Genomic DNA, 15,769 nt, shown 5'->3' with positions numbered 1-15,769 from the left:
CCAGTAGGTGGATTAAAGTGCAACTGCGGATGAAGATCACTGGCAAATAATAAGTTTCTGACTTTCAATTAGGTCGCATAAATGTTCACCAAAGACTTTAGTAATCATTTCAAGTCAATCCGCCTACTGCCACACCCACCTCTAGTGACAGGAAATATATGCATGGCGATAGGCGGAAATTAAGCGAGGATCTATCATTAGTTATAGACAAATCGCCCTAAAATTAGGTGGCATGTTTTCTGTGTATATGAAACTTATCTGTGTTGAATTTTATTTTAATACGAACATCTGTAAGAAATCTATGCTCGTTAAAATGATTTTTGGAAGTGGGCCTTATATGGGAGCTATGACTAATTATGGACCGATCGTTATAAAATTTGGTGATATGAATTTTGTATCCATAGAACTTATTTGTATTTAATTTTAATGGAATACCCACATTTTTAAGAGATATACGCTGGTTAAAGTGATTTTCGGAAGTGGGTCTAATATGGGAGCTATGACTAATTAAGGACCGATCGTCACAAAATTTGGTGGTGCGATTTCGGCTTATATAAAAATTATTTGTGGTGAATTTGGTTTGGATATCTATATAACTAAGATTTTTATGATAGCTTAATTATTTTCAGATAGGGCAATCGTATGTGGGCTAGGAGAAATACTGGACCGAGTCTAACCAAATACAATGGGCTTTGTCCCTAGGACAAGAGAAATGCTTGTACCAAATTTTGTCGTATTATCTTTAAAACTGCAACCTGTAGTTTAATTACAAGGTTTAAATTGACGGAAAGACAGGCGGACGGGCGGACATCGCTTAATCGACTCAGAAAGTAATCCTGAGCAGATTAGTACACCATAAGGTGGGTGTTGGAACAATAGTTTTGCTCGTTATAAACGTCAGCACTAACCCAATATATCCTCCCCACTATGGAGGTTTAGGGTATAAATATCCAAATTTTTAAGTTATACGGTATCTGGAAATAAATTTTTATAAACAGCGGCAAATGGCGGCAGATAGTTTTTCCAAAAAATTATAGTACACATTATTACCTTTCCCCGCACATATATTTTTTCACGGATACGCTCGGATAAACAAAGTTCTATTCCAAAGAATATATGGAAGACAGCAAAAACTTCACAAAAAAGACAACACAAGTTGACACAAAAAATTATTTACTACATCTAACTTTTTTTTGAAATGTTGAATATCATTTTAATTTACACACCTTTACAAGTGTTTTCCATTTTACAAAATTTTTATAATCTTAAAAGTTTATGTTTGACGACTAAAATTCCTTTGTTGTTTCATTATGATTGAATGTCGGAAAATGTAGCAAAGCAAAACTTGGCAACTTTGGCAGCTCGGCATGTCGCCATGAGTTTGCACCTGACTTTAATTTTTTAATATTTGAGTGTTTCAAAGTGTTAAATATAAAATTCCGTTATTATTATTTTTAAATGGTTGACTTGAAAAAAGGACTTTTTGCCTCAAAACCTGTCATTGGCCCCATCGTGCATTGGTTAGAAAATCCTATTTCTTCGTTTGTGATCCGATTTCGTACAATTTACATATACAGAATCTCCTCGTCAAAAAAACCTCGTCGTTGCTGTCAATTATCTCTTACAGCTTATCTGATATTCGCATTTGAGCATTAAATTTTCAAAATTTTTACCCACAGGAAGACAAAGCACAAATCCTGGAGGGCGGAAGGATCCTCCGAGACGAGTCGCATGCGCAGGATCGTGTCATCTTCTACCGCTGCCCTGATCTACATCCTAGTAGTCTATCGTCCTTCCTCTTGAAAACTATGGAAGGGTTAATTGATTTACACCTTCGTTCGTCGATTGACCCTGACCGACATCCTTTGTCTCAGCATGCCTACATAAAGGGCAGATCTCTTGAGACGGCTTAACATTAGCTAGGGGGATTTATGGAAAAATTACTCGAGCATAAAGAATATGCATTGGTGGCCTTCTTGGACATTGAAGGGGCCTTTAACAATGTGACGCCAGAGACGATTCTTTCGGATTTAGTCGGTCTGGATATAGATCAGTCTATTATCTGCTTCATAGGCAGACTTCTGACCAATAGCGTCATTATCTCTTCTATGGGAACGGCTACTATTATTAGATTAGCGAACCGAGGCACTCCACAGGGAGGTGTTCTATCGCCACTCTTGGGGAACCTTGTTATTTATTTACTACTCAAGAAATTAGACTCCATGAAGTGCAAAACTGTCGCATATGCTGAAGATGTTGCTGTAGCCGTTTCTGGGAGACACATTGACACATTATCACAATGCCTACAAACTTCACTTAGTACACTTAGGCACGTTTTCTCAATGTATTGACAAACTGCCTCTTTCTAAATGTCGACATACATTTATTAGGTCGATAAACTGTCCGTTAACAATTTTGGTTTTCTCAATATAACGACAAAAATATTATTTTCAGTATAGATGTGAAAGTTGGGAACCCTGCCTTCAAGTGACAACATGTTTATATAAATCAGTTGTTTAGTGTGGCCATCGTCAGCCGGAATATTTTGAAAAATTCATTATTCTGCATGTCTGCCTGGTAGTTAGACCTGGCATGATTATTCATGTTCATCCTCCATCAAATTAATGTTAATTCCTCTATTAAACTTTTTTTTTAAAAAAAACTATTTAATATCGTTTAGAAAAACACAAACACATAAAAGCTATGAACAGCAGTCAGCTGATTGAATTTATATGTACGATAAATAAATAATTGGCAGATGAGGTCGGGTTAGCTTTGTGAAGCAAATGAGACATTGAGAAAACCAAATTTCTTTAATCTACAGTTTTTCGTTGGGAAAAAAGATAATCACCTAATGAGAAAACGGCCCTTATCCTGTTTAGCACTGCTAGTGGACTTGGTGTGAATCCTGGGAAAACGGAGCATGTGCTTTTTTAAGAAGGTAAAAAATCCCTTGTTCCAACTTCCGCGCCGGAGTGGAACTTATGCTCTCGTATAGTGTGAAGTATCTAGGAATCATTCTAGACTCTAATCAATCCTATTTACGCTATTTATGTCAGCAGAAGGGCAATTGGTACGACCTCGGGAATAAGCCCTATGAATGCGATATGGTGGTAAAGCCCATACTAATGTATGGAGCACTAGTATGGTGGAAGGCTCTAATTAAATCCACCTACTGTAGTAGGTTGACAGACGCTTCTCTGTATTGTTGGTGGGCGAGTCACCTTCTTTGAGTCCAAGTCTGCGGTTGGGGTGAGTGGTGGCTTCTATATTCCCCATTTTCAGAAGGGCGTGTGTTTCAGGCTACAAGATCAATGTAGTGTAATTCCAGCTGAGAATTTAGCGAGTAAAAGTGCGGTACACTGGATGATGAATATCCGAGTCTGTACTGACAGTAAGCCTGCTATCAAATCCCTAACTGGCGTCTACTCGACATCCAGATTGGTACATGAATGCCGGGTATCTCCTAATGAGATGGTGTATCTGGCGAGTGCGTGGTCACTCTGGTGTACCTGGCAATGCTATTGCGGATGAACTGGCCAATAGAGGCTCATATCTATAAGTTGATGAGATCGATCTTTTGGTCGGTTAACCGCTATCTTGCTGTAAGTCAATCATACAGCGTAAATTATTTGAGTCTGCTCAGCTCAGATGGTCTAATCTGACAAATTGCTAGATATCGAGGCTCACATGGCCATTTTTGACCATTATAGGTCAATTTCCCTCACGGGGCTACCACGAGCTAGGCTACGAGCTCTGCTAGGAGACTGATTACTCCGTATAATGAATTCTGTAGAAGTTTCCATGTTGAAGACGAGGATTAGACGGTTGAACTTCTCATCTGTCTTTGCCCTGCTCTATCATGGACTCGGACTGTGACAATAGGTAGTCCATTTTTGCACTGCCTAGCGGATCTATCAAATCTGGATGTCAGGAAGATGGATTCGTTCATTCGTGAGTCAGGTTGGTTCGGCACTGAACCCATTTCTGACATGTGAAGGACATCTTGAGGGCCTGATTCATGGACCCAAGAGAACTTTATAACCTGTTATGGAATAGAGTGGGTAGGTTACACCACTCCAGTTTTTTTATAACAGCGTGTTCAAATATCTCCCGATTTTCTCCATTTTTCTTTTATTGGATTCACAACAAAAGTACCACTGAATTTATATATCAAATAAAGTATTTCAAATTTTGTTATATGGATCGAATTTGAAAAATATTTTTTAATCTTAAAAATTATGAAAAAACCAGGACATTAAGCTTTAGTAGAAAATCCGCCCAGTATGCAACATTTCGAGTCCGTTCTTTTTATCGAACTTATTTCGAATTCAAATCGAAAATATGAATTTATTATGATGCTCTATCCAAACTACATTTTTTAGAATATTGTATTATAATATTTTATAGAAATGGCGAATAAAGTTCGATTTTTTTTTTAATGTCAAATTTAATTTTTTCACAAATTGACAAATTCATATACATACATATTATTCTTTTGTCAATTTGTGAGAAAATAAAATTTTATTTCTTATCCTATCAATAACATATTCATAAAAATATATTTTAACACGAAAAATGGATCGAAGAGGTCTTAAAAGAAAAGCGCAGCCAATTATTGATGTTGTTTTTGACAATTCAAATCTCCAAAATCAGCAAACATCAGAAATATGTGCAGAGTTTATTGCATTTGTAAATGAAAACACATATAACGCAACATTATTGGATAATAATAAAGGTATTGAATATGCATTATTTCAAGAAGAAATTGCTCGATGGTATAAAGTATACGAAATTGTTCATATATTTAATCGAAATCGAATCATTTTAGAACATTTTTAATACCGAAAAAGGTATAGTATATCGATAAAAATTAGAATTAGAATAATAAACGATTTTCGACTCTTTATCGCTCTGCACTCTACTTAGGAAAACATGCACATTCTCGACATTATATCGAAGTCGATATCGATAAAATTTTACGAAAAAATGATTCATTTTCGATATAACTTCGAATCATTTTACATACTGGGCAGTTTTTGCTTCTTTTAAATAAAATCAACACTGTCAATTGCAACTAAGCAAAGGTAGTCTTTAATATTTATTTTACTTCCTGTATATTACAACCAAATTAACTAGAAGCTCCCTAATTAACAAAACCAAATACATATTCAACTATTTCCGTTTCGTTTTAAGGAAACTTGATATAATCATTAAGATAAGTAAATCATCACTGTCATAATTTCTGTAAATCAAGTACCCATGTTTAACATACTCCTTGAATATTGTAACACTTGTCTTTAACCCTTAAACAACTTCCGTCACCCACAATCACTCTGTGCAATCATTCTACCACGTACCATGTTCCACAGCCACTTAGTTTAAATAATAACAATAAAAAAAATAAATATGACGACAACGAAGAGGAAGAATATGTATTTATTAAATAAATTTTCCTTTAAAACGCCTTTTAACCATTAACTCAATTATTACAACCTACTTACACAATGTCGTATACTATGTTTAGGTATATAAAAATTAAACTCTAACATACGCACTCAACGGCACAAGGATCTCAAGGAGCAATAACAATAAACCAAACTCCCCATTATCGTTGTAAAGTACATGCTTGCTTTCATTCATTTATTTAGAAATCTGAACATAAAAATGTGACACAAGATGTCAGGCACGTTGACAGCTGTTAACTGATGCTAAATACCATGCAACCCTTTTCATTTGTTTGCCATCTCTTTTTCACTTCCATCAAATTTGTATCATCATCCTGCATAACAAGACGGGATGATGATGATGTGTTCTACTAAAGAAAATAACAACAACAACAACTACAGGACTCAAAGGAAGAACTAGTAAAGGATGTTGCTTGCTTTGAAAGCAAGAGGTGTAGAAAGGATTGTTACTTTATATTAAGAGCGTGTGTTTTACTTTTGTACGCTCTTATTGACTCGTATCTTGATAAGATTAATCAAATTTTCATAACATTAAAGATGAAGAAGACTTGCAGAACAAAATAAAATAAAACAAAAGAAAATATAAAGTAGCTTGGAAATATGCAACACCACACACAGCCACATTTAGGGTATTCATTTATCTTATCAATAAAAGTACAACCAAATAATAATATTTAATTAACAAACAATATTTCCGAAATTATAGTGCTCCAAAAAATCACTCACTTTTAAACCCTTGCTTACTCCAGCATAGTGATTACCTCTACTGTTTTTATGCCAATATTTAAAAGGGTTAAAAGGAATTATGTTTTTTAAAGCATTTTTTGTGAGATGTTTTAAACATAATTATTTAAGAAAAGCGTAAGAAAATTACACTGTAAAATGTAAGTTATTAAAAGCAACGGCATATTAATTGATATTTAAGTCAATATTTATAGTTGAAAAGAAAAATCAAAGGGGCTTTTTTAATACATTTTCTTCTTAAAAGTATTTAATCTATTTTAAAAATTTTGTAACATACTTTTAGGCTGATGATATAATAAATTAAGGCCTTTAAAAAGTAACTGTGATAATATAAAGATGAATTATTTTAGAAAGTAAAAAGAAGAATGGCAGAAAAATAAAGTCTCTAAATATTTTAAATTCCTATAATACTGTGACGGAAATTATTTGCTTTTAATAATATGCGGACAGTTGAATATAAGTTAGAGTATAATAACTATTTCCGAACATTGTTCATGAGGGTTTAAAATTTTGAATTAAAACGTATTGTTACGTTTTAACCTTTTCAAAACGTTTGGTTTATTTCCTTTAAATAAACCGGATACTTTTGATTGCAAATAAAAGCCGTTTAGTAGTATAAAAATTGTAACAACTCTTTATTTATTCAAAATGTACAACAACCACAAAATTAAATAGCCACTCAATGTTTTTTATAGACGTTTATAAATTCTCTGAAATACAGACACAATTTATAATGTACACGAATTTACTTGAAAAACACAACACACTTTAAGGCACTAAGTTGATGTTTATTCGAAAAGCGTCTCTGATAAACTCACTAACGACTGCAACCTCTGCCACTATTTATAACACTTCCATCTGCACTCTAGATTGCTCTTTAACTGTCAAAGTTCGAATATTCTAGATCATACGCCATCTGTGGTGTACTTTCTACAATGTTCTTTAACTGAATATTCGAATTCAAACAGCGTTGCCAACTTACGATCAATGGTCAACTGAAAGCTTTTATTTAATAATGCGCACAGATATGTTACAGTTTTCTATTACAGCAATGTTATTTGAAAGCATTATGCTACTTTTAAGTCAGCCCTTAAAATCGTTATATTTTAATTCAAGTACAATTTCGTAACTGTATTATTTATTAAACTTTTTAAATTTAAATATGATTCCAATATGACTTGTATTTTATCAACGCACAGTGGCGCCCGTAGAACAAGTGAGGTTGCAAAAATCAAAATTTCATTTGCCCCTAAAACCTCTTTTACAGTAAATTGTCCAACGATTTCAAAAATGCTACTCTTATTACAATCAGATTTGGTTCAGAAGATATAACCCTTCAAAGTTGACTGATTTTCAGTTTTCCAAAAAACAGACAATTTTTAGGTAATTTGTTCCGCTTTCAGATACAATATATCGAAAACTATGTAACTGATCGTCATTGTTTTTTATTCTTTTGATAGATACATTTATTAGGAAAAGAATGAACCAAAATTGTATTGTCTGCTTTGTATTTGTCCAGGTAAATCGATATTTACCAACTATCCACTTTTTCAATATTTCTCAAATTTGTAGGAAAATAAAAAAAAAATTTTAATCTTTTCAAAGAAACATACAAAATTTTAAAAAATATTTTTTTTTACTACCCATAATATTGATTTTTCCACAAATTTCAACTTTGCTAACCCATAAGTAGGCACCTGAAAGGCGTAGAATCATCATCTATCATATGCCTTTTAAATTTTTTGATTATCTCAATTGGTTCAAAAGTTATGATTTTTGCAACGAAAAAATTCAAATGGCGCCACTGTGCAACGTTGGAATCACAATCTGTTGGTCAAAAGCAAATAGATTGTAAGAAATACCTAACAGTGAGTAAATACTCCATATTTTTTCTCTTAAACTCTTGGACAGAATCTTTAATTAGACAAAACACAATTCAAATAGAGAAAAAACTATTTTTGATGTATATTTGAAGTTCAGAATATTCCATGTATTCATAATAATATTTTTATATCCTCTCCCACCACAAGTGGTGAATAAGGGTATATAAAGGTATGTCATTCCGTGTGTAACATTGAGAAATATTCATCTGCTACATATTTAAATATTCTCCCAAGAATATTTTTTTTCCTACAAAATATTACATTTAGAAAACTGGAAGATATTTAAGGTTATTCTCTAATGAACATTGTTCAATTAAAACGAACTAATTCATTTAATGTTTGAAAATCACTGGAAGTTGCTGATGAGTTATCGAAATTTTAAAATATTTCCAATATCTCTCAAAAATATTTATTTTACATTTTATTAATTTTCATACCAAAATAATTAAGAAGTTTTCAATATATTAAATGTTTTGGAAACTACATTTCATTACCTTTCCACTGATATATAAAACATTATAGCTAATTCTTTATTATACTTTAAAATAATGCATGCAAATCACACACCTCGTAAAAAATCTCTATTATGTTATTCAAGTCAAAGGCAGCTTACTATGTATGCACTTCTCATTTTTTCATGTACCAAATGTATTATGATTTGGTGTTGTTTTTGTCGTGCTTTTTCATAGGTTCCAGCATTTGAGAATGTTAAAGTGAGCTTAAGTAAACTTTCATTAACCAAACATTCAACTAATTTGAATTACTTTTTGCGCTTTCATAAATTAGAAACTATTGCGTTCACAGAGTCCATGATAGAGATTTTACATGATAAAAATTTATTTTGCAAAAAAAAAAAAATTTTGTAAACAATAGACTTTTCAAAAAAATAGATTTTTTAATCAAAAACAGATTTTTTCAAAAATAATTTTTTTTACTCAAAAATAGTTTTTTTACTCATAAATTGATTTTTTTACTTAAAAATATATTTTTTACTCAAAAATAGACTTTTTACTAGGATATTAAATTAATCGGGTTTCTGGTTTAATCGGTTAATCGAGCAAATAATTAATCGAGGTTTAGATTTATTCGGTTAATAATCGGTTAATTTTAAATTATTCGATTAACCGAATAATTTTTTTTTTTATTTTAAATTGAAAATACAACAACGCATTTTGTGTACAAAAACATAAAAAACAGTAAATAAGATATTTGAGATCATTTTTGTAAACATATCGCCTATTTGCTGCAAAAACGTCAGAATTCAAAATCCAAGTTTTATGAAATGAGTAATACAAAATGCGCTGTTCTATAATCTTTCATATAGTGTTTTTTTGTTGTAAACATCAAAATTAAATTCCATGTTTTCTCGTATATTTGATAAGTAAAAATTTGGGTTAAATACAGACTAGAAAGATATTAACGTCTACTATTTATATTTCTCAAATCGCCTAATTTGTTGAAAATTTATTTAAGAAATAGTAAAATGTCGAAAGGACTTTTTTTGAATTATGAAGTTGTTGCAGTAAATGAGCAATGTGTGAGTTTTTTAAGGTTCTGAAATAATATTTTATAAAAAGAATATAATTTAAACGATTTTTTTCTTTGGATTTTTTGGAAAAAAACTCTCTCTCTGATTGTATATGTTTGAGAAATCAAAAACATGATAAAGAATATTCCTTTTTGGATTGTTTTAGATTTTGATTAATTTAATAGTTTCGTTTAGTTATGATAAAAGACTCATTTCAAAAAAAGTTTCGTCTATACATGTAAATACAAACAAAGTTTCAAATACGTGTAAATTATATATGTCTGATTATCTGATTTTAATTTGTATTTGAATTGAAACGGAAAAATGAATACAAAAATATTTTTTAAAGTGCAAAAAAAAGGAATTTCGTTTAATCGACACAAATTAATCGGTTTATTTGTTATTTGAAAATCGGCAATTTCAAATCATTCGAACAGTTGACCGTCCAAAATTAATCGGTTAATCGATTGAATACCCTACTTTTTACTAAAAAATTTATTTTTTACTAAAAACGATATTTTTTACTCAAAATTTTGTAGTAAAAAATCTATTTTTTACTCAAACATTTTTAGTATAAATTCAATCTATTTATTAGTAATAAATCTGTTTTTGAGTAATAAATCTATTTTTTTAGTAAAAAATCTGTTTTTGGATGAAAAATTAATTTTTCAGTAAAAAATAAATTTTTTTGTAAAAAATCTATTTTTTAGGAAAAAATCAATTTTTTTGTAAAAAATGTATTTTTTAGGAAAATTTTAAATTTTTTTTTAGGAAAAAATCTGTTTTTTTAGGAAAAAATCTATTTTTAAGGAAAAAATCTATTTTTTTAGGAAAAAATCTTTTTTTTTAGTAAATTTTTTTATTTTGCAAAACAAATTTTTTGTCATGAAAAATCTCTATCATGAACTCTATGAAAACAATAGTTTCTAATTTATGAACGCGCACAAAGTCATTAATATTAGTTGAATGTTTGGTTAATAAAAGTTTACTTAAGCTCACTTTAAACCATTGGTAGGCGTTCATATTATTAAGATTACGAACATTTTCGTGAATTTACACGTACACAACCCGAAAGTAAACAAAACACACAGCAAGAGCGTAAAAAATACAATAACTCATTTAGTTGCAAGCAATAGAGCGTAAAAAGACAAATATTTCATTCCGTTGCTGATGTTGTTGCGGATTTTTTAACCCATACATGCACACAAACTACAATTTCTCTTTTTGTGCTTCCCTGCTTTAAACTTTCGCAAATGCTACAAGCAACGAAAAATCACGAGCAAGTGAAAAAACAACAATAAACCAAAATACGTATGGTACATGAAAAAATGAGAAGCGCATAGTAAGCTGTCTTTGACATGAATAATATAATAGAGATTTTTTTACAAGGTGTGTAATTTGCATGCATTATTTTAAAGTATAATAAATAATTAGATATAATGTTTTATATATCAATGGAGAGGTAATGAAATGTAATTTGATTTTTTTACTAAAACATTGATTTTTCATTAGAAAATTTATTTTTTATGACAAAATTTATTTTTTACTAAAAATGTATTTTATACACTCCACCAACATATGCGGTGAATGATGAGACATATTCATCTGAGACCCAACAAAGTATATATATTATTAATCCTTATGAAATTCTATGTCGGTCTGTCTGTCTAAGTAAAACACTCTCACGTTCAAAATACATAAGCGAAATTAATGAAATTTATACCAAAATATTAATAATTTTGGCAGTTGGTATTGAAAATCAGCAAAATCGAATTGGTAGAACCAGGGTTATATATCAAAATGTAAGACAACCTCCAAAAATATTGATAATTTTCACATGTTTTTTTGTGGCATTGGTTAAATTCATTGCAGAGGATGCCATGAAATTTTTCAATCACTTTTTTTATGATAAAATGGCAAATTCTGCTGAAAATGGTAAGAATCGGTCCATAATTTCTCCTAGTTCCCATACAAATACTTTCCGTAATATGGTGCTATGGTATATAAATGACCATATAATTACAGTATCCATTCAAAATTCAGCACAACTAAGTTTCGTGCAAAGAGAAATCGCACGTTATTTAATTATTGATTTTCTTATCATTCAGTGTGCCACTTCTAGCACATGTGGGCTAAATTTAAATTAATACCTTCAAGTTATACCTTTAATTATGTCTAAACACATAAATAAAGCCTACTTTTAGGCTAATGTTTTCAAAAATTTATTATAAACATTTCCATACATACATCTTTATGTACATTTTTCCTACATAACTAGAATAAGTAATATAAATTTATTGGTTTCCATATTTTTACGTTTACCTTTATAAATTTCTGTATTCACCACTAATACCTTTTAATTTAGCCTTTAATTAGTTTCTTCTGTTCTTTTGACAATCTTTTCTAAAATGTAAATCCTTTATACAACTTCATATAAAATTAGTTTCTTTAACTTTTTTTTTGTTGTGATTCTATTTTTTAGCTTCACCTTACATTCTCATTAGAACGTTTCTAAAGATTCACATTAGTTTTTCTCAGCCACAACATACAAGAACTAAGAAAAATAGAAGAAGTTGCCATTTAAAAATTCTAAGAAAATTTTATTTATAAGAAACCACAAGTTTCCTGAGAAAAGACACAAATCCTTTTTTGAAAATTTTAAATGAAATGAGTAGAAAGTTGCAGCATCTGGTGGGATTGAATCAAAGCTGATGGGAAAAAAGAGTTAAGGTACATATTTTAAACAAATATTAAATTTATTAAATATTCTTATTAAGTATATCGACTAAAAGGTGCATATTCTAGCATTCGTTTATGACCGAATACTTATTTGAACCTGTAACATTTTTTTTGTATTTCATTTATTCGATATCGAATAAAATGTATATTGTCGAGCGAGTTTTTACTCAAAAGTTATGAATTATTCGATATTTATTTCGATTACGAATGAGAGAATTAGCACCAGGTGGTATGAGTAATATTATTAGAAATATTAGTTGTAATTTTTCGCGATTTGCAAAGTGGGACAAACAATTCAAGCGGGATTAGCCTTCAAAATTCGGGATAATCCCTCCAAATACGGGATGTATGCTGTAGGTGTTCTAAATATTTAATGTTCCCTATAGGCCCTTTTTCACTACATAAAATATACAAATATTTGTCTAATATACTGCTTCCAATGTTGTCATCCTGGTGTGAGTGATTCCTTTCGTAAAAATATTATGTGGCAACACTACAACTTATAAGTTTTGTAACATGAAAACTACATTTTAAAATTCAAAGATTTTCTTTTACTTATTTTTGCGATTTTAAATAGAAAAGGTAATGACGGTAAAAAACAACCTAAGTAAAATGTAAAAAAACCTTTACTAAAACGTTTTCTTAAGTAAATACGAAGGCAACCGCAAATAAGTACAATATGTAGCAGAAATGTATAAAGAATATATAAATGTCTGTGACTATGAATGAATATACAAAACCCAGTAGGAATGATTTAGACTTCATAAAACAATTTTGCCAAAAACGCTAAAAATGTGCTTTTGATTTCCTTTTGGGTATTTTTTTGTGCAACTCATTTCAGTGCACGAAAATAAAAGTTTTTAACAAATTTAAAAACACATACTATTCCTACACTCACATATATTTTCTTTTATTTTCTATGCATTTTAAAATCATCATTCCATGTGCACTGGCATGAGTAAGTGTGGAGTAAGTAGTTATACAACGACTAAGTTGAAACCCAAGAAAATAAGGACTTAGCAATCTTGACAACTACTTTCCGGTTGACATGTAATTTTCACATAAAGATAAATGCTGTCTTTGTATGTGTTTTCTATGTACTTTGTTTTGGTTACAAAAACTACATACAAGAAAATCTCATGAACTGTGAAATAAAATGGAAATGGAAAATATTTATTTAGAAAGACACTAATGTGGGATAGTTAAAGAAATGAAAATAGACTACAAAGAAAAGTAAGTATTGGTGAAATAAATAATAATACTTGTACTTATTTGGGAACAGAGATTTAAAAACAGTTGTCAAAGATCATCAATAACAAATGTAGGAAAAGATTGGGCAATTTTTTTTTAAAAAAACTATGTTTAATATTCTTCTTTTTTGGTTTGGGGACATAAAGCTTTTTTGGGATGAATTATTCTGACATACTCATATCTATAAGAATTAAGGAGTTTTATATATTTATTCCGGTAAAAGAGGAATTACCAGAAACTTTTTAACATTTGGCAGATAGACTTTATTATAATCGACATACAAGGCTATATTGACTCCGCTATTTATAACGATCCACAATTTATACACTTTATGGGGTCCCAAATAAAAAATGTGGACATTAAAAAAGGCTTGGCAAACTTATATGTAACCTTGCCACTTACCGTTTAAGGTATCGTAATCTTAAAAGATTGCTGGAACGAAACGAAAAATTTTGATCAGAAAAAATGGATTTTGAGCATTTACTCTTCTGAATTCGATAACATTTGGTATAGATGTTTTCCGTGGCCATACACAATTTAAATTTTTTTAATAGAAGCGTGCAAAATACCAAAACTAAATAACAAAAAATGAATCGTTATAAGAGGGAAGTTTTACTTTACTTCTATAATTAAAAAAAAATGCCACTGAAGCACTTCCTTTGCTCACGAATGCTAATAGTGAATGTGTTCCATCGGCCTCAATGTGCGAGAGATGGTTTGTGCGGTTTAGAAGTGGTGATTTTGACACGGCAAACACCAGACTTGGGCACTACCAATTACATTTTGTAATTAATTACAGGACCAATTACCAATTACGTGTAATTGGTAATTGGCAATAACCAATTACCAATTATAAGTAATTTGTAATTGGCAAATGCCAATTGCCAATTAAATGTAATTACATATAATTGGTAGTTGGTTATTGCCAATTACTAATTACATGTAATTGGTATTTGGTTATTGTCAATTACAAATTACATGTAATGGGTAAAAATTAATTGAAATAGAAAGTAATTGATAAAAAATGTGTAATGATTACTTTTAAAGTATTTATTACCAAAAATGTAATTATTAAATAACTCGTACATTACACAATATACAAAAAATAAAAAACAAAATAATAGAATCCAAACATATTATTATTAGGGTGCGGATTAATATGTAAATGCTTGTTTTTTCTAGAACGTCCAAATAAAATGTAGACTAATTATCTATTAGAATCGCATATTTTGCTGTAAAATGGCATTGATTTGTTAGTGCATATTTTTGCATATTTAGTTATATTTAATTTCAAACTGCATATTTATGTGCATATTATCCAAGTTTTTAATAAAAATAGAATTTTTTTTCGTCAATGGGCAACATATTTGTCGAATTTGTTATAGAAATAGAGTTATATTGTTTCATTACAATTTGCAATTTCAATTTTTAAAAGATTTCGTTATTGAACGATTTTGTAACTTCGCATAGATACAAAGTTTTACCGCAATCATTTCCCAGCAGTTTTATGAGACTAGTAATTTTACCTATCATTTAGGGTGACAACTAGTTACATAACTAGCAGAGGGTTAATTGATCCTTTGTATTACATAGAGATGAATGCAATACTTAGATTACTTAGATGCACTTAAGTGACAATTGTCTTTACGCTAGATTACATGGGATGCATAAAGTAACTAATTGACATCTCTCTGCAATACAAATAGCACATACGTGTCAAATGACCCAAAATATATTAATTGGAGTCAATCAAGTCATCAAACATTAGTCTATAAGGGATAGATTTACTACTTTCTTAACTGCTGGGTTATTACTTTCAGCTCGATCAAAATATTGACGATTTTAAAATACAATTTTCTGAAAATAATTGTATTCTCTTAATTGAGGCTTTGCGATAAGGTAATAAATCTGAACAATTTCTGCCGTTTTCGATTTTTTTTAAAACAAACTAATTTGCTAAATTTGTTATTATAACTCCTAAACTACTGAGCCGATTAAAACGCAATAAATAGCGGATTAAAGGTTATGTAACTTTAAACGTTTCTAAGTTTATTTTTATAATATCGGACTAATACTTTTTGAGTTATCATGAATTATGTGGAGAAACGTCTAAAAAAATTCACGATTTTACAAAAAAAACTTTTCCATAGAATTTA

This window comes from Calliphora vicina, chromosome 5, assembly GCF_958450345.1.
Source record: "Calliphora vicina chromosome 5, idCalVici1.1, whole genome shotgun sequence".
NCBI lineage: Eukaryota > Metazoa > Arthropoda > Insecta > Diptera > Calliphoridae > Calliphora > Calliphora vicina.
Note: the sequence above shows the minus strand (reverse complement) of the source record.